At 33.3% G+C, this 23,363-nt stretch overlaps 1 non-coding gene across 1 annotated transcript; it reads right to left on the bottom strand.

Moving 5' to 3' along the window:
* Positions 1–251: 251 nt before the first annotated feature.
* Positions 252–358, bottom strand: LOC119002864 (U6 spliceosomal RNA). Its single transcript, XR_005069828.1, has one exon. It is a non-coding gene; the product is annotated as a U6 spliceosomal RNA (small nuclear RNA).
* Between the last annotated feature and the right edge of the window lie 23,005 nt (positions 359–23,363).

Here is a 23,363-nt window from a genome sequence, read left to right as displayed (position 1 = left end):
GAGTTCTGTAATTGCTCAAGTAATTAAGTCCCAAGAACTCAAAACACCTGTTGCCAAGATAATCCAGGTAATTCCAACTCAAGTGCTCAAATATCTCACTTTAAGATTACCCAAGGTACTAGAAATCCAATTATGGAAGAGATGAATTAGAGAACTAGCCTCTGCCACAAAAGGATTATCCTAGATATTCATTCTTTCATATTCAGGATGGCCAGAGCTCCCCAAGAATATGGAAATGTTATTTATTTTTCTTAAATATGGAACACTTCACGAATTTGTGTGTCATCCTTGCACAGGGACCATGCTAATCTTCTCTGTATCGTTCCGATTTTAGTATATGTGCTGCCGAAGCGAGCACTGGAAATGTTTTTATTATTTATCTTAATTACTTATATATGTTAACCAAGTCTCTAAAAACAAACATAAAGCTATTAGAGTCAGAACTAAATTTCTGATACTGTTTGTCTGTTTGTTTATTTATTTATTTATGTATTTGGCTTAGCAGTCAGGAGCCATGCTTTGGGAGTCAGACATCTCATTTAATAAACAGAATCTTTACTTAATATCTACTTAACACTGGAAAACTTGCCTAAACTTTCTAAGCCTTTGTTACTCATATTAAATAAATATAACCATATTATGTGTTCTATATGACTGTTGAGAGAATAATATGACAATGGAAATAAAAGAGTCTATTCAGAAAAATAGTAAACAGTCCATTTTAAGTACTGGTTTTTAGATACTAGCTATTATAGGCTCCCCACCCGAGAACAGCCTAACTTATAAGTCACTCTTAAATGAATTCAATATTCAATGAACACAATATGCAAGTGGAGATTTTCTAATCTTATTTTTTCCATAGTAATTGATTCCTGCAGGTACAATTGATACCTAGGAAACCTTCTTTAATTAATGTTTAATTAAATAACAAAAATTATTTAATGAGTATATACTTTGTGGTACTTATATTACTAAGCACTGAACATGCTATAGTGAGAAAAATACCCTCAGTAGTGTGCAGTCATAAGGGGAAGACAGGTACTTTATGTTTTTAAAATTTTAATATCCTAACAATGAAGAGTCAAATTATGTGACTCAAAACTAATGGAACTACAAGGATAAATAGATGAATCTTTATCATTGTTGAATACTTTAACGTCTTCAGAAATGAACAGATCCAGCATGAAGAAAATCAGTAAGGACATAGTTGAACTCAACACCATCAGTCAATAGGATATAACTGACATCTATAGACAACTTCATCCAACAATAGCAGAATACACATTCTTCTCAAGCTTTCATTGAATATTCACTAGATAGGTCATAAAATACATCTTGACAAATTTATAATAATAGAAGTCATACAATAGAAGAAATCTCTTCTCTAGCCATATAGAATTAAACTATAAATCAATAACAGAAAAATACTAAAAAATCTGAAACCATAGCAATTAAATAGCACATTTCAGTACAACACCTGGGTCAAAGAAGAAATCTCCAGAGATATTAAAAATATATTGAATAAAATTAAAATAAAAAATTATCAAAATGTATAGAATAGAGTAAAAGCAGGTCTTAGAGTGGGATTTACAGTATTAAATGAATATACTAGAAAAAAGAAAGTTAAAATCAATAATTTAAGTTTCTACCTTAGGAAACTACAAAAAGAGAGCAAATTAAATCCAATAAGAATTATAGATCAATGAAACTGAAAACAAGAAATCAAAGAAAAACTTTATAAAGCTAAAAAATTTCTTGAAAAGCATCTAACCAGGTTAACTAAGAAAAAAGGACAAAAATTATTAATGTGAGAAATAAAATAAGAGACATCACTACAGATCTTATAAGCATTAAAAGAATAATAAAGGAATATCATGAACAACTGTAGGCCCACAAAGTCAGTAACATAGATAAAGTAGACCAATTCTTTGAAAGACAAAATTTGCCAAAACTCAAAAGAGAAGAAATAGAAAATATAAATTGGCCTATATGTACTTAAAAAAATTGAATCAGTAATTAATAAAGTTCCAATACAGAATACTAGGCCAAGATGTATTCATTGGTAAAATCTGCCAAACATTTAAGGAAGAAATGGTAACAATTCCCTATAAGCACTTTAAGAGGACAGAAGCCAGGGAAGGTCCTAACTTATTCAGTGAGGTCACCATTGCCATAATACCAATACCAGAGAAAGCCTTTACAAGAAAAGAAAATCATAGACCAATGTCTCTCATTAATATAAATGCAAAAATCTTCAACAAAGTATTAGCAAATCAAATCTAACCAAGAATAAGAAGAATTGTACACCATGATCAAGTTGGATTTAACCCAAATATGCAAGGCTGGTTCAACATTTGAAAATCAATTAATGCAATATATCACATCAAAAAGATTAAAAGGAAAATAATCATATGATCATATCAATAGACACAGAAACAACATTTATCAAAATCCCAAACCCATTCATGGTAAAAAGGAAATGAAAATATACATGCGAATTGAACTCAGTATTTTAATAAAATTAAAAAATACTTGGTAAATTAGGAATAGAGGAAAACTTCCTCAACTTGATAAAGATAGACTACAAAAAATCTACAGTGAATGTCATACTTAATAATGAAAAACCTGAAGCGTTCCCACTAATATCAGGAAGAAGAAGAGGACATAGCTTTTCACCACTTCTTTTCAACATAATACTAAGAGTCCTGGATAATGAGATAAGACAAGAAAAGGAAATAAAAAGAATACAAACTAGGAGAAAAAAATAAAACTGTCTTTGTTCATAGATAACATGATCATCTGTGTAGAAAATCTGAGAATTAATGACAACAAAAAAACTCCTAGAATTAATTGAAAACAAATAAGTGATTGTAACAAGATTTAAAGATTATAATTAATATACAAAATTCAATTGCTATCTTATATATGAGCAAAAAGACAAGTGAAACTTGAAATTAAAAACATAATACTTTACCTTAGGACCCATAAAAATTAAATGTTTTGGTAAACACAAACCTAACAAAATATGTACAAGATCTATAAAACTACAAACTCTGATGAATAAAATAAAAGAAAAATTAAATAAATTATTAAATACCCCATATCTGTACATAGAATATTCAACATTGTTAAGATGTTACTTCTTCCTTCCCTGGCTGGTGTGGCTCAGTGGATTGAGCACAGGCCTGCGAACCAGAGGATCGCGGTTCGATTCCCATTCGGGGCACATGCCTGGGTTGCAGGTCAGTTCCCTGCAGGCCAGTTCCCAGGAGGGGATGCATGAAAGGCAACCATACATTGATGTTTCTCTCCCTCTCTCCTTCCCCTCTAAAGATCAATAAATAAATAAATAAAATCTTTAAAAAAAAGATGTTACTTTTTCCTAATTTGATCTACATATGCATTGTCATTCTAATCACAGTCTTAGCAAGCTATTTTGTTGATATCAACCAACAAAATCCAAAGTTTAAAGAGAGAGGCAAAAACCAAAAAACAAAGCAAAAACAACAATAAACGAACACACAAACAAAAAACATCCACACAGAATAGTCAGCATAACATTGAAGGAGAACAACATGTCAGTCTTTGGATGACTGACATTAAGACTTAACACAGAATAGGAGAACATATTCCCCAATACATCTGATAAGGGATTAATATCCAATATTTATAAAGTAATTATAAAACTTAACACCCAAAAAACTAACCCAATTAGAAAATGGGCAAAGGGCCTGAATAAACAGTTCTTCAAAGAGGACATACACATGGCCAATAGACATATGAAAAGATGTTCAATTTCATTAATCATCAGAGAAATGCAAATTAAAACTACAATGAGACATTATTTCATACCTGTCAGAATATCTCATCAATATATTAGCAAACACATTCTGGAGAGCATATGGAGAAAGTGAAACTCTTCTGTACTCTGATGGAAATGAAGATTGGGACAGCCACTGTAGAAAGCAGTATGGAGTTACATCAAAAAATTAAAAATTGATCTGACTTTTGATCCAGTGATCCCACTTCTGGAATATATTTGAAGGAACCCAAAACACTAATTCAAAAGAACATAAGCACATGTATGTTCATTGCAGCATTATTAACAAACACCAAGATATGAAAGCAGCCCAAGTGTCCATCAACATATGAGTGGATAAAATGACTGTGGGACATTTACACAGTGGAATACTACTCGGGAATAAAAAATAAGAAAGTTTTACCCTTTGCAATAGTATGGATGAACCTGGAGAACATTATGCTAAGTGAAATAAGCCAGTCAGAGAAAGGCAAATACCATACAATTTCACTCATTTGTGGAATCTACTGAAAAACTGAACTAACAAGCAAAACAGAGAGACACTTATGGATGGAGTGTAGATGATAGCTAGTGGCAGGGATGTTGTTTCGGGGCGGGGGGGTGGGCAGCGACTGAGAAAAAAGAGAAAAGGACTCATGGACATGGACAACAGTGTGGTGATTCCTGGGTGGGGAGGAGGGTATCAGGGTACTAAATGGTAATGGAAAAAATACAATAAAGTTTAAATGAAAAAATACTATATAGCACTCTCTGACTTCTTTGGCACTCAGAGAGTGCCAAAGAAGTTGGACCCAAGAAGGAACACACCAAGGCACATCATAATTACATTAGCCAAGACTAAAATGAAGGAGAGAATCCTAGAAGCATCAAGGGATAAGGGGACAGTCACCTACAAAGGAGTACCCATCAGACTGTCAGCGGATTTCTCAAAAGAGGCCTTACAGGCAAGAAGGGGCTGAAAAGAAGTATTCCAAGTCATGAAATCCAAAGACCTACAGCCAAGATTGCTTTATCCAGCAAAACTTTCATTTAGAATGGAAGGACAGATAAAGTGCTTCTCAGATAAGGTCAAGTTCAAGGAGTTCATCATCACCAAGCCCTTATTATAGGAAATGCTAAAAGGACTTATATAAGAAAAAGAAGATGAAAAATCTTAACAGTGAAAGGACAGCAAACACACAGTTATTAACAACCACACCTAAAACAAAAGCAAACCAAGAAGACAGCTAGATCAGGAGTGGAACCATAGAAATGAAGAACACATGGAGGGTTAGAAACAGGGGGGTGGGGTGGGGAGAAGGGGGGAGAAGGCACAGAAAATAGCATAGATGGTAGGTAGAAAATAGATAGGGGGGAGAGCGAGAATAGTGGGGGAAATATAGAATCTAAAGAACTTGAGAAATGTGGTTATAAACTAAGGAGGGGAAAATGGTGGGGGAGGGAGTGTGCGGGTGGAGGGGAATGAAGGGGGGAATAGAACAACTGTAATGGTATAATCAATAAACTATATTAAAAATACTATATAGCAACAATAATTAAGGCAGATTAATATTGATGAAAGAATAGACAAATAGATCAGTGGAACAAATAGAGAGCTGATCTTTTCTGATGACAGAGGTATTAAACTAGAAATCAGTAACAGGAGAAAAACAGAAAAAATCACAAATACATAAAATTAAGCAACACATTTCTGAACAACAAATAGGACAAAGACAAAATTAGAAAAAATATTTTGTAAAAACAAAAATGGATGCACGACACAGCAAAAATTATAGAACGCAACAAAAGCAATTCAACAAAGGAGCATTCAAAGTGGTAAATGTCTACATCAGGAAAAAGAAAGGTTGTATATTAATAATCTAAGTTACACATTAAAAAACTGGAAAAAGATATAATGTACCAGAGAGAGACTACAGCTTATAATACTGTATTATATACAGGAAAGATATTGAGAGTAAATTTTATTATTTTTATTTTTTTTTAATTTTTAAATTGCAGTTGACATACAACTTTACATTAGTTTATGGTATACAGCATAGTGATTAGAGAGTAAATTTTAATATACAGCATAATGATTAGAGAGTAAATTTTAAATGTGCCCATGATAACAAAAATAAAATGATAACCATGTAATGTGAAGAAGTGTTAACTAACCTTATTGTAGTAATCTTTTCACTATAACTACTTGCATCAATTATCACAGTATACACCTTAAACTTACAGAGTATTAGGTGTCAATTATATCTCAAATTCAAAAAAAATATCCTCATAATCAGACTTCTAAAACTATATTTAATTTCATGTCATATCTCCATAAAAAAATGTTTGTGTGTGTGTATGTGTGTGTACTGGAATATAGCAAATAAAGGATTGTGAAATAAAGGAGAGATATCTGAAACACAAAAGTTTAAAACACTTTTGTTTTAAAACAAAGAAACTAAGCACCCCAAGTCTATCTCCCAAAGAATTTTGCAAGTCAGAATTGAGTTTGAATTTTTTAATCCTTTTTAATCCTTTATTGTTTTTAATGTAGATGTCTTTTATGTTATATTATACTCTTTTTTATATGTGAGCAGGAACTATTCTGATTTCTCAATAAAATAACATTACTTTTATTCTTCTTGCCCTATTCTTTTTTTTGTTCTCTTTGGTTTCCTAATGCCACCGTTCCTTGCTAATACCACCAATATGCTGCTATTCTATTAAATAGAAATATTTTCCTGAGCTGAAAAATGTCATTGAGGTTGAACACAGAGAGAGCAGGATTGGAAGTGAACTAGGGAGCCTGCCTTGGACAGACCAGCCCTCCATACTGTACTGTCTGCCACGCTGAGCTGAACTTACTGTGTATTAAGTCAAGGGACTGGCTTATGATCTCCTTCCCCTTCACTCTCTCAATTTATTTCTCTTAATGATGACCTTAGTTATCTTAGCACAACTTTTGTCATCAGTTATAGTGTTGTTGCAATAAGTTATAAGCTACACAATTTTAAAAGAACATTCAAAGTCTGAATTAATGGCTTTTTAATAATCTTAGTGATATAGCTATACTCTTTCTTTTCATTTGTATATGAAATATAATCAAAGAAACACACTTGCTTTAACAATATAGACAGAAAAAAGACACATATTGCATAAGACAACTTTCCTTTGAGAAAACCTAAAATTTGCAATGTTAAACAAAAAATGGGTATTTAATTACCTGAAAAATAACAGGTGGGAGATGGAGCTTGGTACTTCAGGACATCGATCTCCACTACAAGTTCATACTTGCTGGCATTTGGGGGGACACAGTAAGTGATACCTTTTTCTCTCTACCTGAAGGTGGAACTTATTAAAGGACAACTAGAGAGGACACAAGTACAGGTCACCTTTATAAAGTCAATGTTGAAAAGTATGGGTCTTTTGTGGGCAATATTTCTTAATAACCCTTCTCCAGAATAGGCAAATCTACATACCTAGCCAAACACAGTGCTGTATAGACACAGGCCTGCCTGGAGCCTCTAAGTTAACAGCATGGAGTAGCAGAGAGGAATCCGTGTTTCTTGGTGGCCCTGAGACAACCTGAGGACACTTCTGGGGAGGGATATCACAAGGACCTGGAGGATTTTATCTCCCTTACTCACTAACTACCTCACTCACTTCACCTCCCTCTATGAGAAGGCATAATTTTGAGGACAAAATACTGGGCATTAAAGAGACTCTTTCATAACAGGAAGGCTCTACCATATGTCCCTTCTGAACAATGTATTGAAATATAGAGTCCTGGAAAAAACAGGGGTTGGATGTATCTCAGATGTAGAGGTATAGAAGAAAAATAGAAGAATCTACTAGTTATAATAGGTAAATGACTCTGAAAGGTACAAAAGATGATGGCATTTAAAAACTTCAAAGGGAAAGAACATTTATTTACATTTTTATTAGTCTCCCTGTTCGTATTGGGTCAGAATGAAAATAAGTAAATACATCAATCTGAAAAAAAAATTAACAGTTTTTGTTTTCCTGTAAAAAAATTTAAAAAGAAGTTCATTAAAATGATTTAAAGTAGATCTAAAAGTTGTGATTAAAGGACAATGTATCACATAGTCATGGGGAACAGAACATGAATTCATGTGAAAGTCTGAATAAATTATGCTGCTTGAATACATAAGTACACCTATTTTCAAATGCATTACAGAAGTCAGGGATCTTTATTATCTATTTTATCAGTGATCTAATACAATGCACATGAACAAATATCATTAAACTGGTTTCTGTAGTCATCTGACTTTTTAAAAAAGCTCTGCCGTCATTGGTGACTAAATCCAAAGGATATTTTTCAGTTTTTATATCATTTTGTGCCTCAACAACATTTAATATTGTTAACTCTGCCAGCTTTTTAACCAAATAAAACTATCTTTCCTTGGCATTCTGGCACCATGCTGTCCTTGTTTCTTTTTAGCTTCATCCCTTCTGCCTTACTTTCCTTGTTACTGTTGCTTAACACGGGTCTGAGGTGTGTCCACAGTGTGCTCTTTCTCTGGAAAAGCTTACCACTCCCTGTTACCTCAGTTACCCTCTCTCTGTACCTTTCAGGTCACTTCATAGTTTATGCATTTTACCTACATAATTAGATATCACTTGTAAGTTCCAAGATAATTTCAAACTCAACATTCCAAAATGAAGCTCATCATATTGCACACTAATCTGCTTTTCTTCCAGTGGTTTCTGTCAATGAATGGACCTTCCACCCACTCAGTTGCAGAAGTCAGAAACTTGGAGTTATTCTTGATAATCCCCTCTGCATTATCTGTGATATGAAACTAATCAATGGGGATTTGCAAGGTTATTTCCTTTAAAAGAGATTCAATTAAAAGTGGTTGTAAAAAAGTAAGCAAAAATAAGAGTGTAAACCTAAGATATTGCTAGAAAAACTATAGTGAAAGTTGGTGAGAACCATATGCAAGAGCTTTTCTAGTTATTAGTCAGTTCTCCAATACCTATTTGAAACAAAGGCTAAGCAGAGGCAAACACATCTAGCTCTCTGAAAGAGAAATCTTCCCCACTACCTTTAGGGTTACTCAGGAAAAATGACATGGTACTTATTGGGATGAGCCTTTAAAAAGACCTTGTTTCTCTCGGTGCCAATGGATAGGTCTGCTTTGAATCATCACTTATTATCAAAAATGCATTTGGACATTAGTGTTCAGAATGCATTTCTAACTTCAGCCTCACGCCACAGGGGGTGGGTGTAGCAGCTCTGGGAATGAATGGAAAAGTTTTAGCTTATTTGTGTTCATTTCCAGACAATATGCTTCTGAGAAAGATACATTTTCTATTCTTTATAAACTACAAGATAATGCATCTAGAGTAACTATTTTGGTACTTTCAGAATTAGCCGAGCAAGCCTTATTGCTGCCGTAAGAGATTTTTAATTATATAGTTTATTTCAGTAATTGCTTTGTTTTACAGTGCACTTCCTTCCTGTAAGTGCACTTTGTGTACGTGGCGACTGTTGTTCCTTTAATTATAAGGTTAAGTATCATATAAATTACAGGGTAAATACACAGTATTTTTGTCCTGTGTGCCAGTGTTTAGGGAACTTGGTATTTGTACAAAGGGACCAAATGGTGCTTGGAATTCTTTCCTTTGATTCCCATATAAATAGGCCCAGGTGCAAAATTTGATCATGTGTTATATTATTTTTCCTTGTAAATGATTTGCAAGCACCAGACCAAAGTACCCCATTATGAAATAAGCTATGTTACAATGAGTACTAACAACCATCCTTTTATAAGTATCAGAAAAATGCTTATTATGGAATCTTTATTATAATGCTGGCCAATTTCAAGATTTAATCTTCTGTAATCACTATCAACCCTTAGCTTAAATCTAATACAAGTATCTGAAAACCAAGGCCAAAATTCAGAGTATATTCAAATACAAATATTACTAAAAATAAAAATGAAGATAATGGATATTTTTACTTCTGTTTCTTTAACTGTTATAATTATTAAAGATATTATTATTTTGTAATTTTGTAAATGTATTTCCGACCCTGTGTTAACTTCTACAATGATTCCAGAACTTGAAAGATTTTTTTAAAATGTTGGTTTTTATATTTTAGTATTTCTTCATTAATCACGTTTAATTATCAAGAAGATGTGGTTCATTAAGCAATTCATTCTATAGACATTTATTTTAACTGAACAGTCTGCACTCAACATGCTCATCATCCAGTGGAAGAGGTAAGCAGATAAACCAACAATTGTGATTTGTGTTAAAAGTTCCCCAAATTTGCTCCACATAAGGCCTAGATGTGGCATAGAGGAAATTCTCATCAGTTATGATGAGGGCAGATAAAGGTAGAGACCAGGGTGGAAAGAAGTGGATCTAGAAGAGGAAAGCTGTGCTCTACCCAGACAAGATGGATTTTAAAAACAAATGTGTATTTGCCTATTATTTAAAAAATTGCAATAATGAGCACTACCTATTAAGCTAGATGGGACTAGTAGTTTTATTTTGTAGTGGGCTACTTTCTGCAGTAAGCCAAAGATTATAATATAATAGTTTAGAGAAATAAGATTGTTTATGTCAGGGAGAATTATCAATAAGATTTTCTGTTGGCCCCAAACCACAATTCTTATAGAAGTTGAATGAATTGTTCAATATTGGTAATTAAAGGCTTTGAACTTTCCAGCATAGAACAGGAACCACAGAGAACTGACACAAGAAAATTAGAGTCAACAAAATGTATATGAAGCTATTGCTCCCAAAAGAAGGGAAAAGAGACACCCCTATGGACCAGCTAGTAACAGCAAAATAAGCTCACTGATGGTTTGGTAAACAAAGTTTCACTTTGTTTTGAGAGTGTTATAGTAAATGTCCTACAGTGTAATGCATTGCCTAATATCTGATGTGAACTGAAGAAAAATATCTTTGATATATGATATATGCACAATATTCCAAAGGATCTGAAAAGACCCAATTTTAAAAAGTAGTGTCCACAATTTACATTGGAGTATATTTCCTCTTTTGTGTCTCAGAGTGATCCCTTTCTAAGGCGCATAGTGAATTTGAGCCCATTATTGCCAATGGATGATTCTGAAATCTAGCTTCTTGGACTCGTCTTTTGGAGTTCTTGTCATTTTTTAAGCCATACTTAAAATAACAAGATCCTCCAGTGTAGAGAAGAATTGGAACTAATCTACTGAAGCAACACGGTCAGAAGAAGTGACTTAAGGCCTTTCAAAGTACATCCCATATGTGGCATGGATGGAGGCCACTGGGAAACAGGCTGCAAAATGCTCCCCCTGATGCTAAGCATTTCTGTCAAGAGACAGGTTGCACGTGAATGCCACTGTCCGAAAGATCTTGTCAGCTACACACTGGGGGGGACTTGGTCTTTGCTCAACATTGAGGAAAAAAAACCTTTGAATCTTTTACAGATAAAATTAAACATATCTTCTAACATTGAAATTCACAGAGCCCTTTCATGACTCAATACTGTAAACATCAGTTGCTTCTAAAATTACAAGGAGCACCCTATCTTATATAAACTACGAAATCACAGTATAAAATGATCTGGGACATGGTTAAGGATAAAAGGTAAGGTAACATGTCAATAAAAGAAAAAATATATATGAGTTTCTATTTATCAACATTTCACAACTAAGAAACATGTATTTTCACAAAATGCACGTGTTAGCTTAAAATCCTAACTTTATGATCAATAAAAAATATTATAAAACAAAGAGAAAAATGAAGGAAAAAAAGAGGTGACTGAAATTCAGTTAATATGTTAACTGGAAATTAATCTGGTATTTTATTGCCTTCCTGTATAGTAAGATATATAGCTGAGTTATACATCTTTAAATAGATGAGTTAATCAACTATAATTTATATACATACTTTGCTGTGACATTTTTTAAACAACTAAAAAATAAAGTTGAATTTCTATAAAATATCCTAAGCCATCATTGAGATTGAGGTTATGACTTGGGTTTGACAAATTAATAAATAGATATATGTTCTCTAAAATCTATTTTAAAATAAAACTTTATTTATAAATCTTTAGATAGTTTCATTAGAAAGGGTTATAAGAATGCATACTACAATTGCACTTACAAATGTTTAGTAACACTTGATTAATTTTTTTCAAATCAAAAGCACTGTTCCTGTAGTATGCTCAATCACACACACTATCAGAAAACACCATGTTAGAAAATAAATGGGTTAAGCATGGCTCACAAATTTTTGATTGCTTTTTCCATTTGTCCAGGTGACTCCTCTGAAAGGCATAATCACAACAGCCTACATTTCATCACTGACCAAGAATTGTGTTTGGCTCACCTGACCCTTTGACAGACCTAAGATAATGCCCATTACACCTTTCTAACAGCTAGTTATATATTCCCCTATTAATGCTTGTTTCTCACTGTTGCTATTTGCTATAGTACTTTGTCTTAGGAACAATTGGTAACCAGGTGTTTTGCACCATAGAGGTATCTAAGCATCGCAAACAATGTTTCCTCATATATTTTGTGCATAAGATATGACTTCTGTGTCCTTAAGCATATTTGGTTTCTGACATAAGGGAATCTGAAGATTAGAGATTTCTTTGGGCAGCTATCAACACTGTCCAGATTATTCACATGTTCACTATGTTACCAACATTAGCTCTTAAAAAATATTGATATGAAAAAGTCCTGAAAGACCCAATGTTATTATGTTTATTTTCTTTTTTTTTTCAAATTTTTTTATTTAATTATTTTTCAAGTACAGTTTTCAGTCTATTACTCCCATCCCATCCCACCCCCCATCCTCCCCCCTCCCTCCCATTTCCACCCTTCTCAGTTGTTGTCCATGTATCCTTTATATAGGTTCCTCTAAATCCCTCCCTTATTTCCCCTGAAATTCCCTCCCCTCTCCCCTCTGGTCACTGTCAGCCTGTTCTCTATTTCAGTGTCTTTGGTTATATTTTGCTTGCTTGTTTGTTTTGTTGTTTAGCTTCCTGTTAGAGGTGAGATCATATGGTATTTGTCCTTCAACACCTGGCTTATTTCACTCAGCATAATGCTTTCCAGATCCATCCATGCTGTTCAAAGGGTAGAAGCCCCTTCTTTCTTTCTGCAACATAAAATTCCATTGTGTATATGTACCATAATTTTTTGATCCATTCATTTACTGATGGGCACCTAAGTTGCTTCTAGCTCTTGGCTACTGTAAATTGTGCTGCTATGAACATTGGGGTGCATAGGTTCTTTGGGATTGATGTTTTAGGGTTCTTAGGATACAATCCTAGCAGTGGAATTGCTGGGTCAAAAGGCAAGTCCAATTTTAGTTTTTTGAGAAAATTCCATACTGTTTTCCATAATGGTTGTTCATGTTTATTTTCTTGTTCACATTATTCTACATCAAATCTCTCATTAACTCACTTTCTGAGTGCAAAAAGATATGTTTGAGGATAAAATTTACAAGGATTCTTAGAATTTGGCAGGACAACCAAGAGATCTCCTTTTGATTCCCCCAAACCTTTTAGTTCTGACTGTATCAGAGAAGAAGTCTATATTAGGGGCTGGTTTGTCTTTAGCATTTTTCTTTAATTTGATAACCTTTCCTCTAACAAAGAGCTTGCATTCCCAACTGAGGGCCATGTATATCACTGTGACTGCCAAGAGAATAAAGCTAGTGGGGCTGATACAACCAGAGACACATCAATCCATTGAGCACATGTCATGTTGATAATAAATACTGAAAACTGGGAATCCTGAGTCCACAGACCCAGAGGGTGTCCTGTATTTCATCTGGATGTTGTGGTAGTTTTGTCCCTTTCATCAGAATTTCCTCATGGGCTAGGCAAATGTGATCTTACCCTAGGTAATTTTGTATGAAGCTCACAACAGGCAAATTTTCTCATCTCCTATAGGGATTCCCGAAGATACCTGCGTATTATTTAGAAATTACCAAACCTTTCCTCTGTGGCAACTTCACTGTGGGCATGCATTTCTCTGCTTTATGGTAGAAAGTGTGGGTAAGGTAATAAAAACAGCACTTGAGGAAGATAACATTCCTTCTCCCTCAATTCCTTGTACAGTCATAATCCTTATGATTATGGATTTTCCTTAAATCCATAACACTCTCCCAAATAGCAAGTGGAATTTCCTTGAGAGCCCTGGATATTTAGGTCTTGGAAGAGGGCCACTGCAGCTTTGGAGTGTACTAGACTACACTTGTTGTGAAAATTCCTTTGTTAAATATTTGCTGAACCTTAGTAGAGCTAGTTGGTGCTGAGAAGTTGGTGGTAGAAAAATAAGTTAAATTAATCCTGCCAGTAAGCAACCCAGTCTAGCAAGTAGAAGAGAAACTGGTATCACTGCAGCATCTAGAACAATGACTGCCTCACTATCATCTCATTACCTATTTGAATAAATCAACTACAGTTTGACAAGATTAAGATACAAATACTCATGGGACAAAGGCATTGTGAAAGAGCAATCAAATTTCACCAATGGAGTAGCCTGAAGTAACAGAGGCCTAGAGATGTTTAGTAACTTGCCCACAGCATGTAGTTCCTAAGGGCCAGAAGGAGTTGTATATGCCTGTCTCTAGAGTTTACCTTTTTTGCAGCAGATCATAGTATCACAGTCTAGACAAGGGTGCTGAGCGTCTACATGCAGGACTTAGTAAAACTGGCTTGTCCAGCTCAATAGCCCTGGGTTTGCTAGATTGTCATAGTGGCTACTGAGAGTTATTTGTCTGTTTATTTCCTGAGCAGGCCTGATGCCAACCTGGGCCTCCATGTCTTTCTACTGCATCTGGGGTCTGGTGTGTGTAGAACATCTCTTTGTATTGGTGAGACAGAATTCTCCCACCCATCTTACACTTGGAACATTCCTGAGAGGGCAGGATGATGAGGAAGAAGGAAAGTAAGATTTCCAAAAATCTTCTTTGGCTGAATGATCATCTGCTTCCCACTGGGTTTTCTGGTTAGCATCAGGTTTCTGCGAGCAGTGAGAAATTATGTGGTCAGTGGCTGGTTCATTAGTTTCTAGTATGAGATTCAGTTGGAAGATAGTTGCCTCTCTTTGTCCAATCTGATATATAACTATTTAGGTTTTGACACTTCTTTGGACCTCATTTTTTTATGAGTGTGCCCATGTCATGTAAAACTTACATAAATGTATTTACTTTTCTTCTGTTAATCTATGTTAGTTGATTGCTCAGCCTAGCCAAAAAACCCTAAAGGAGAGAAGGTAAGAAAAATAATAAATTTTAAAAATAGATTTTAAAATTCAAATGTAAATAAGATTCATATCCTTAAATGATAAAGAATACTTAAAATCAGGACAAAAATGCAAATTCTGTGTAGAATAAATAATGGACATGAATAAGAACTGTGAAGAAGATATAAAAATAGTCAATAGCCATATTAAATATAGAATGACTCAGAGAGACATGTAATTTTCAAGAAGCTGTGTTATTCAGTGATTTGGGAGAAATTTAACTTAAAAACAGCTACAGCCAGTGTCCTCTTGGAGGAAAGGGATTACAGAAAGAATTCATAGCATTGATAGAGCCATTCTATGAATCCCTTTGGCAATGTGTCCTGAAACACTGAAAACTCTGCAGCTCCATTTTTAGTAATCTATCCCTAAGAAGCAGTACCACAAATATAATTTTTGTTGTACTGCTTAATAAATAAAATTAGAAGTAATATAAAGATCTTTAAATAGAGAGTGATTAAGAAAATTGTTTCATTTTTAAACTGAAATATCAAAGATTAATAAAATAATTTTGAAGAAATATATGTATTAATTTGGCAATGTTTGCAATTCAGTGCTAAGAAAGCATACTGTAAAGTATAACTGCATAAAATATGTGCATACATGTAAATATGTGGAAATATATAAATCATGTATAGTAATTTTAGTAATAATGACTTATTTCCTTGGTGTTATTTATTGATATTATTCTTTGTCTTTACAATTTAAATTAAAAATAAAATAAGTTATAGAAATTATCTCTGTGCTAATTGGATAAATTAGATAGGTAAATAAATACCACCCATGTTTTATTTGCACTAAAAATTGCCACCAGTGCATACCGAGCATCATTTTCCAAACAATGAAATGGAGAACATCTAAAAATCTGCAGGAAATGAGAATGTTTCATCATTAACATCATTTGAGTTATGTTAAAAAATCAGATAAGTCCCTAAGGTCACATGGAGTCTTTAATGGACCCTATTTTGATTCAATAGAATTGTTATAGCCAAAACATTTGCATCAGTAAACTATACATGAATTAAAGATAAGTGAATCAAAAGCTTTAATGTACTGATTTGGAGTCAGAAAATATGTATAATTGTTAAATGTTTCATTAATTTACCAAATGGTTCCTACTTTATGTCTTTTTCTATTTGCAAATTAATGATAGTACAAAATACATTCAGTCTGTGCACCATAAAAATGTTAAGCTGATACTTAGAAAACACTTAGAGATCTCTCAAAGAACACAAAATGTATATCAATGCAACCCACATTATGTCTTTTAAAAGAAAGGTTTATAACTACAGATAACTTTTGAAATAGTATTTTTATTTTTACACAAATTATATCAACATAATCCCCAATAAATTAATTTTGTGGGTAGGAAAAATATTGTGTCCCTCTCAGATGAAGAAAAGCAAACTGTAGTAAAAAACTATCCATATTCTTATGACCAGTGGGCGGCCTAAATAAATCCAGGTCTTTTAACTTTCTCCACTGTCATTCTTGGCAGAAAAAAGAAAAAAATCAACAAATATTAATGGATTCTTGGTCAAGAAGTGGATTAGTAATACTCCTTAGCCGCTCTTAAAGAGCTATTTACGGATGAAGCATCCCAATCCCCGAATGTCCCTGGAAAGGTGTGCTTTGCACACAGCGATTTTTATCTTTCTCCCTTCCCAAATATCATCCTGACAACAAAAATGTCACTTTTCCACCTCTTAGAGACATTTTCTCTTCTTCTAGAAGTTAAATATAAAATTGAAAGCCAAGAAAATGACTTTTTCCAATGTACATAAATCACACTTGTTAAAGAAGCTTTAAATATCCTATGATCAGGATGTACGAATTTGAGATTAACAGAACAGCTTTGCAAATGTAAATTTATTTAACAGCTATTTGCCTTCTACTTTCCATTGAAATTCACAAATAAACCACCTCATATTGTTTATTCTGCAGCAGATGAAAGATAAAGAAAGCTCAACTGATGCTCTGCTTTTAGATATCTTAACAATACATGCTTTCTTCCTCCTCAGCCCTCTTCTCCTTCATTTTCTTCTCCTTTATTTTGTCGACATTTTATGATGTTGATATAATTTGTGGACTAATGGACTGAGTCAATTCTGGCTAGTTACCAGTTATTTTTTAGCCATAAATACTACACAAATATCTATCTATCTCTCTCTCTCTCTATCTATCTCTCTCTCTCTATATATATATATATATATTTATAAAAGAGGATATACATATATATCCTCTTTAATAATCTTGTGTACTAAAAGCTTCCACTACCGGGAATATCATCATCCTGTTCTAATTTTATAATATGTCTCAAGGAAAAATCTTGGATTTTGTTCATGCTACACTTTACATGTGATACCATCTTACTGAATTTGGAAGGTTAGGGGCTGGGGAGGAGCAGAACAAACTACTGTTCTGAGTGGAGTATTCTGTTTTTGAATTCGTGATGACCTCTCCTGCTTATGAAGCATATTTTTGTCTAGCAGTTCTCTCGATTCTCTCCCTTACAGACTCATATATAAAAGGTTTAATAAACATGATGCAGTATGTAGTAAGTATTCCTGACAGTTCTGAATAAATATTCATAATCTTAAAAAAGGCAAAGACTTTTTCTGTTTCCTTCATCATTGGGGAGACTGTACATTATCTTTATCATTGTCTAATAATTTATTATCTTACCATTGAAACAAGCTTCCCTTGATGTAATGTATGACTTGTATTTTTATTTACTCTCTATTAAATAAATGTATTGTATATCCTCAGTTGATCAACACCATTTAAGAATAGACTTGTATAAAGCTCAATAACTACATAAGTAAGAAAGCCAGACAATCAGCCAGGTATTTCAGACAACCCAGTGAGTTCATGCAATATAGCTCATACATCCAAATGAGTGGTTTTATTTAGAATATTTAAATTGTTCAGGAGCCTCATTGTCTTCAAAAATGCAACTCAGATACATGTCAAAGATGTAATGTTAGTTCAAGAACACTTTGGTAATCTTAACTATGTACCCAATATTCAATTTAAAGACAAAATTGAGTTAAACAGTGGCACTTGCTGGTGTGGCTTAGTGGATCATTCACTGGCCTATGAACCAAAGGGTTGGTGGTTCGATTCCCAGTCAGGGTACATGCTTGTGGACCAGGTCCCCACTACAGGGCATGTGAAAGGCAACCACACATTGGTGTTTTTCTCCCTCCCCCTCTGTCTAAAAATAAATGAATAAAAAAATTGAAATGTTTGTTTAAAAATATAGCATTGCATGTTGCTTCAAAGTAATAAAAGTTTTTAAAAAGTTAAATAATTCATAGTAATTGATATATTTTATACTGAGATGATCTTGACTAAATTGAAATAAAAGATACAATAAAATTGAAATATGGCTCTAAAGTGAGTTAGTAACAACTTTTTAAATCAGCCATTTTTTTCCTTTTAAGTTACAATTTGTATGTAGATTTGATGTGACCTTCTCTCCTTCTTTTCAGTTAAAAAATAATGTCAAGGTGAAAACAAAATGTGAGCACTATTTTAAGACATCAATATATGTTTTAAAAGAGACAATTCAAATTAAAAATAAATAAAATTTTACTAGTATAAGCTTGAAACAGGGACGTAAACAATTTACCTATGATGATACAAAAGTTCTCCACCTTCACTTCTGCCTTAATAATGGAAACATAACTTGCTCAAGCTGAATAAAATAAGACTGTACCACGATTTTACAAAAAAAATGTTCTGAATGGAAAATCCCTAAGAACAACTATATTGAATTTCTCTTGGGTCAGCTTTAGAGCAGGTGATCTTTCAGAGAATATTTAGCAACAGCTAATTGTAGGAGTCAGATGTAGTTCAAGTCCAGGTCTATTTGAACTCCAGAAGCTGAGAAAAATAAGTGTAAAATGGTTATAATAATAGTTAGCATTTATTAAAAGTTGTCTGTTTGCAAAATACTATTTGTATTATTTTTGTGTGTGTGTCAGCTAAAGGCATTCTCATAAGAATTCAAAGAGGAAGATGGTACATATTCATTTTTCTATTTTACAGATGAGAAAATTGGAACAAACACATACAAGTTCAGTAATTTTCCAAGGTCAAACAGTTAAGGTCAAGGCCAAGTTGTGACCTCAAAGAATTTAATGTTAGAACTTAATTATCCCCAACATACAGCTGACCAGGGATGATGACTTAGGCTATATGTAAAGGTTGTAAGATTGGAAAATCATTGGATAATACCATAAATATTTGGTAGAATTCATGCATTCCTTTACTTCTAATCTTTTTTAAAATTACATTAGTTGAGTTCATTGGATTCCTAATAAGTTCCCGCATGAAATTAATTCCATATTGATAAATAGAGTCCAACTCCCTCTCAAAGCACTGAAGGACTAATAGTATGATAAATGGGCCTTTTCCCTCTATAAGCTTAGTTTCTTCACTTGAAAATTAAAGATTCATAGTTTCTTCTATCAAAAGCTACTAAAAGGGTACTTAGAAGAAAACTATGGGGCCAAGAGTCATCAAACATACAATGCAGTTGGAAAGACAGCTATTAACCAAGCATTGATAATTATGTATTACAAAGGACCACGTAATGGAAATATTGGAAGCCAAGGGAGCGAGCAGGAGTGCTGAGTTAGACAGGGAGGTGGAAGCTAGGCTGCAATTGCAGCTACCAGCTTGTGTGATTTTAGGTGCATAGAAGTCTATTAGAGAGCATCACCTGACAGCAGCCATATGTGATCCTCGGAGTTGTTCTTAAAAAAATCAAATGAAAAACTGTGAGTAAAAGAAAATGTGTTATAAATGATAATGCACCATATAAATAAAATATGTTGTTGTTTTTATTAAATTACTGTTGTTGATAAATGATAAAACCAGAGCCATTGTTTGCTGGGAAGATGCTGCTTTATTAGCCTTAAGGAGGAAATGGAAATGAGTGAAATAGGCACCATGGATTAGTAACTTATTTTTAACTTTTAAAATTATGCAATAAAACATTTGTCACCCTTCATAATCACAATCATTATATGTACTTATTTGAGGTTAACACATCACCTTAATTTCCCTTTTTTGAGAACCTCAGTCTTAAGTGGGCAAGGGTCCAGTTGCTTAGATTTTGCCTTCACAATAGATTCTCTTCACAAGAATATTCTACAACTTTTCTTTCTTTTTGCATATTTAGAAATTTCATGAAAACTCAGGAAAGGTTTTTCAAGTTTAATATTTTTAAAAGTAATTTCTGAATATTTAATATTTTTATTTTTAGGTTATATGAAATTAGTAATTACTGATACTTTTAAACATATACATTTATGGGGATATTGTTAAAGAGAACAATTTTTTAACCTATAAAAAACTTGATTTACTTGAAAACACTCTCCAAATGGTTCAATGTGCTAGGTTATGTACAAAGAAGAATAAAGAAAATTCTGATAAAATTGTTTTCATCTGTGGACATTTTCCAAATTCAACTTTTGGTAAATATTAATATCAGCAGCTGGAAAGACTTGTAATACTCAGTAGGAGTAACTTTTCAAAGCACTGGTTGGGGTTTGAAGCCACACTATTCCCACTAACCTTAATAGAAATCATGTTTCTAAAATCTAAGCAAATGATTTGAGAATGTGGGGATTAGAGTTTATAAACTCAGATTTAAGAATTGATATTTATGGAGCAATATACCATCTACAAACCGTATTCTGCATAGGACATTCAAGTGCAATTCTTAAAAAAAGAAAGAAAGAAAGAAAAACCCAAACTAGCTGTATGTAAAAATAAAGAACAAATTCTTTTATCCTAAGTGTTTTCTCTCATTTTGGATTTTTTCTTTGTAATCATTCCCAGATTCTCCATGAAATCACTAAATGGTATGTGCTGACATCCTTCAGATCATAAACAGTGTCAGACACGTAGCAGGCTCTTGATATAATTTTGAAGAAATTAATAAATAAGTGATTGTGCTTTCTCTTTTCCTCTTCAAAAGAATATCAAGCATATAAGTAAACGTAAAAATGAATAATCAAAGAAACAAAAAGTTTGGCTAATAGCAAAGGTGTCTCCATTTCCTTGAGTAACATTTTTCCCTGACTGGTCTGCTGCTCCTGTGGTGGAAACAGGAGCTTATTCCAGACCCTTTTAATTTGGGGCACTTGCCATGAAGTCAGCAAAGAATGGTCCCTCTTTCAGTTTTTTTTTCCTCTGCCCCCTAAATGGTCTTTATCTCTTGGCCTTGTTTCAAATTTAATATCTTGGATGACTTTGTTCTAAGAGTTCAGAAAGTAATTTTTTATCTTGGCGATTATATCATCATGGTGATTAATCATCAATTTGGCGATTATACAACATGTTAGTGTTTAAATTTGTACTCTGAATAAATTTCTTTTGTTCATCAGAAGGAAACACACAGAACAAGATAATCACTGTCTAATGAGGAAATCACTGATGTAATAACTAGAAGGGGAGAGAAAATGTCTCCTTACTGAGCACCTACTGTGCACTACACACAGTCCTCACAATTATGTCTAGATCTAGGTATAATTTTAGTTTTATAAATGTGGAGACTACCAGAGGTTAAAAGGCCTTCTGAAGATCTCTTTTGTTTTAGAAATATAGTAACATGTAAAGTTTGAAAAGTGAGGCCTTTAAAGCCCAGGTTATTTTTCTTACATCATACAGTCAATAGTATATACCTGAGCATCTTTTACCTCAATCACAATATGCATACAACAAAAATCTTATCTTGAAAAAGAAAGAAGGTATAAGATTTTAAGTAGTGGACAGAAAATATAGATGTATATGTATATATATTTATATTTATGTGTATTTATATTTATAACTATTACAATGTGGTAACATTTTGCAATTTCAATACACATCCAAAAAGTTATATTTTGGTGTTTCAAAGTTTCTTCCTCCTCATTTTTAAAGCATCTGTAATGCTGTGTAGTAGTCTATAGATTCTAATTGGCTATCTAATTCCTTCTCTTTATATTCTGGTTTCAGTGGGTATTGAGCTCAACTTTTTATTCCTACAACATTGCCTGGTCAAATAGATAATAGATGCAAAAATCCTAGCAGATGATTGACAGTGGAGATGGGAAGTATCCTGAGCTTTCAGTGATAGTTGCATTCTAAATACACACAGGCCGGTACCCATTTACTGAACTCATGTCCCTGACATGAGCTTGCCTTACTAAGCCAAAATGTCCTCCTTTGTGAAATGGGTATAATCATTTATTTGCAAGGTTCTTATGAAGTTTATGTCACTTGTGAAAACTGCCTTGCAGAGTGCCTCAATCAACATTTCTGGAGTGAACAAACAAATCTCTCTCTCTTTTTTTTAGGATAACTTGCTTTTTAAAAAAGTATATTTTATTGATTATGCTAGTACAGTTGTCCCAATTTTTTCTCTTCTTTATCCCCCTCCTCCCTGCACCCCCTCACCCTCCAGCATTTTCCCCCCACCCTAAATTCATGTCCGTGGGTTGTACATATAAATTATTTGGCTTTTCCATTTCCTATAACAAATAAATCTTTTAATCACATGCAATTTACCCTCCAAGTGAGCATTTGATCAATGTCCTCATCAGGTGCCAAAGATCCTGACTTTGTCAGAGCCAGAGTAGGTGGTAACCACTTGCTGTTAACTAAAACAAAACCAGGATGATCTGAAGGAAAATAAACTGGAACAAATTATTCAAAGAACAACTTAACTTTGGTTGACTACAACTGCCATATTCCCCTCCACAAGCTGCTTTAACTAAATTCCTAAAGAGTGGCAATGCACAGCATCTGGACCAAAAAAAATAGTAATAAGGAGAAAATGGGATAGGCAGAAAGTGAATAAAGCAATTATGGTAAAATAATTGCTAACTGCATTAAATAAAAATATGTATTTATATGTTTATTAGTTTGCTATTATTGTTTTAATTATGTAATTATTAATATTAGCTAGGTACTTAGTAGCTATTTTTGTTGCTATAATTGTTTTTTAAAACTCCCTGGGTTTCAGCTCTTTCCACTATAAAAATGAAGATGCAAATACCATATTTATTTGAAACTTTGGGATAGAGCTAGCAATCTTCTGTGATATATTAGCTCTAATACCCATAAGTAAATAAAATTATGAACAATTATGTTTGGGTCTTTAATAAGTTGTTTGAAAAAATGTAGTACTTATTTTATTTCTGGTATCATTTTCATTTTACTTTTTTGCTTTGTGCTAATGGTTAGATGATATTTCTGAGGCCTAGGTGGAGGAACATCTCAAA

This window comes from Sturnira hondurensis, unplaced genomic scaffold, assembly GCF_014824575.4.
Source record: "Sturnira hondurensis isolate 20B ecotype Veracruz unplaced genomic scaffold, ASM1482457v3 Scaffold0018292, whole genome shotgun sequence".
Classification (NCBI taxonomy): Eukaryota; Metazoa; Chordata; class Mammalia; order Chiroptera; family Phyllostomidae; genus Sturnira; species Sturnira hondurensis.
Note: the sequence above shows the minus strand (reverse complement) of the source record. Positions and strands in the feature narration are given on the sequence as shown.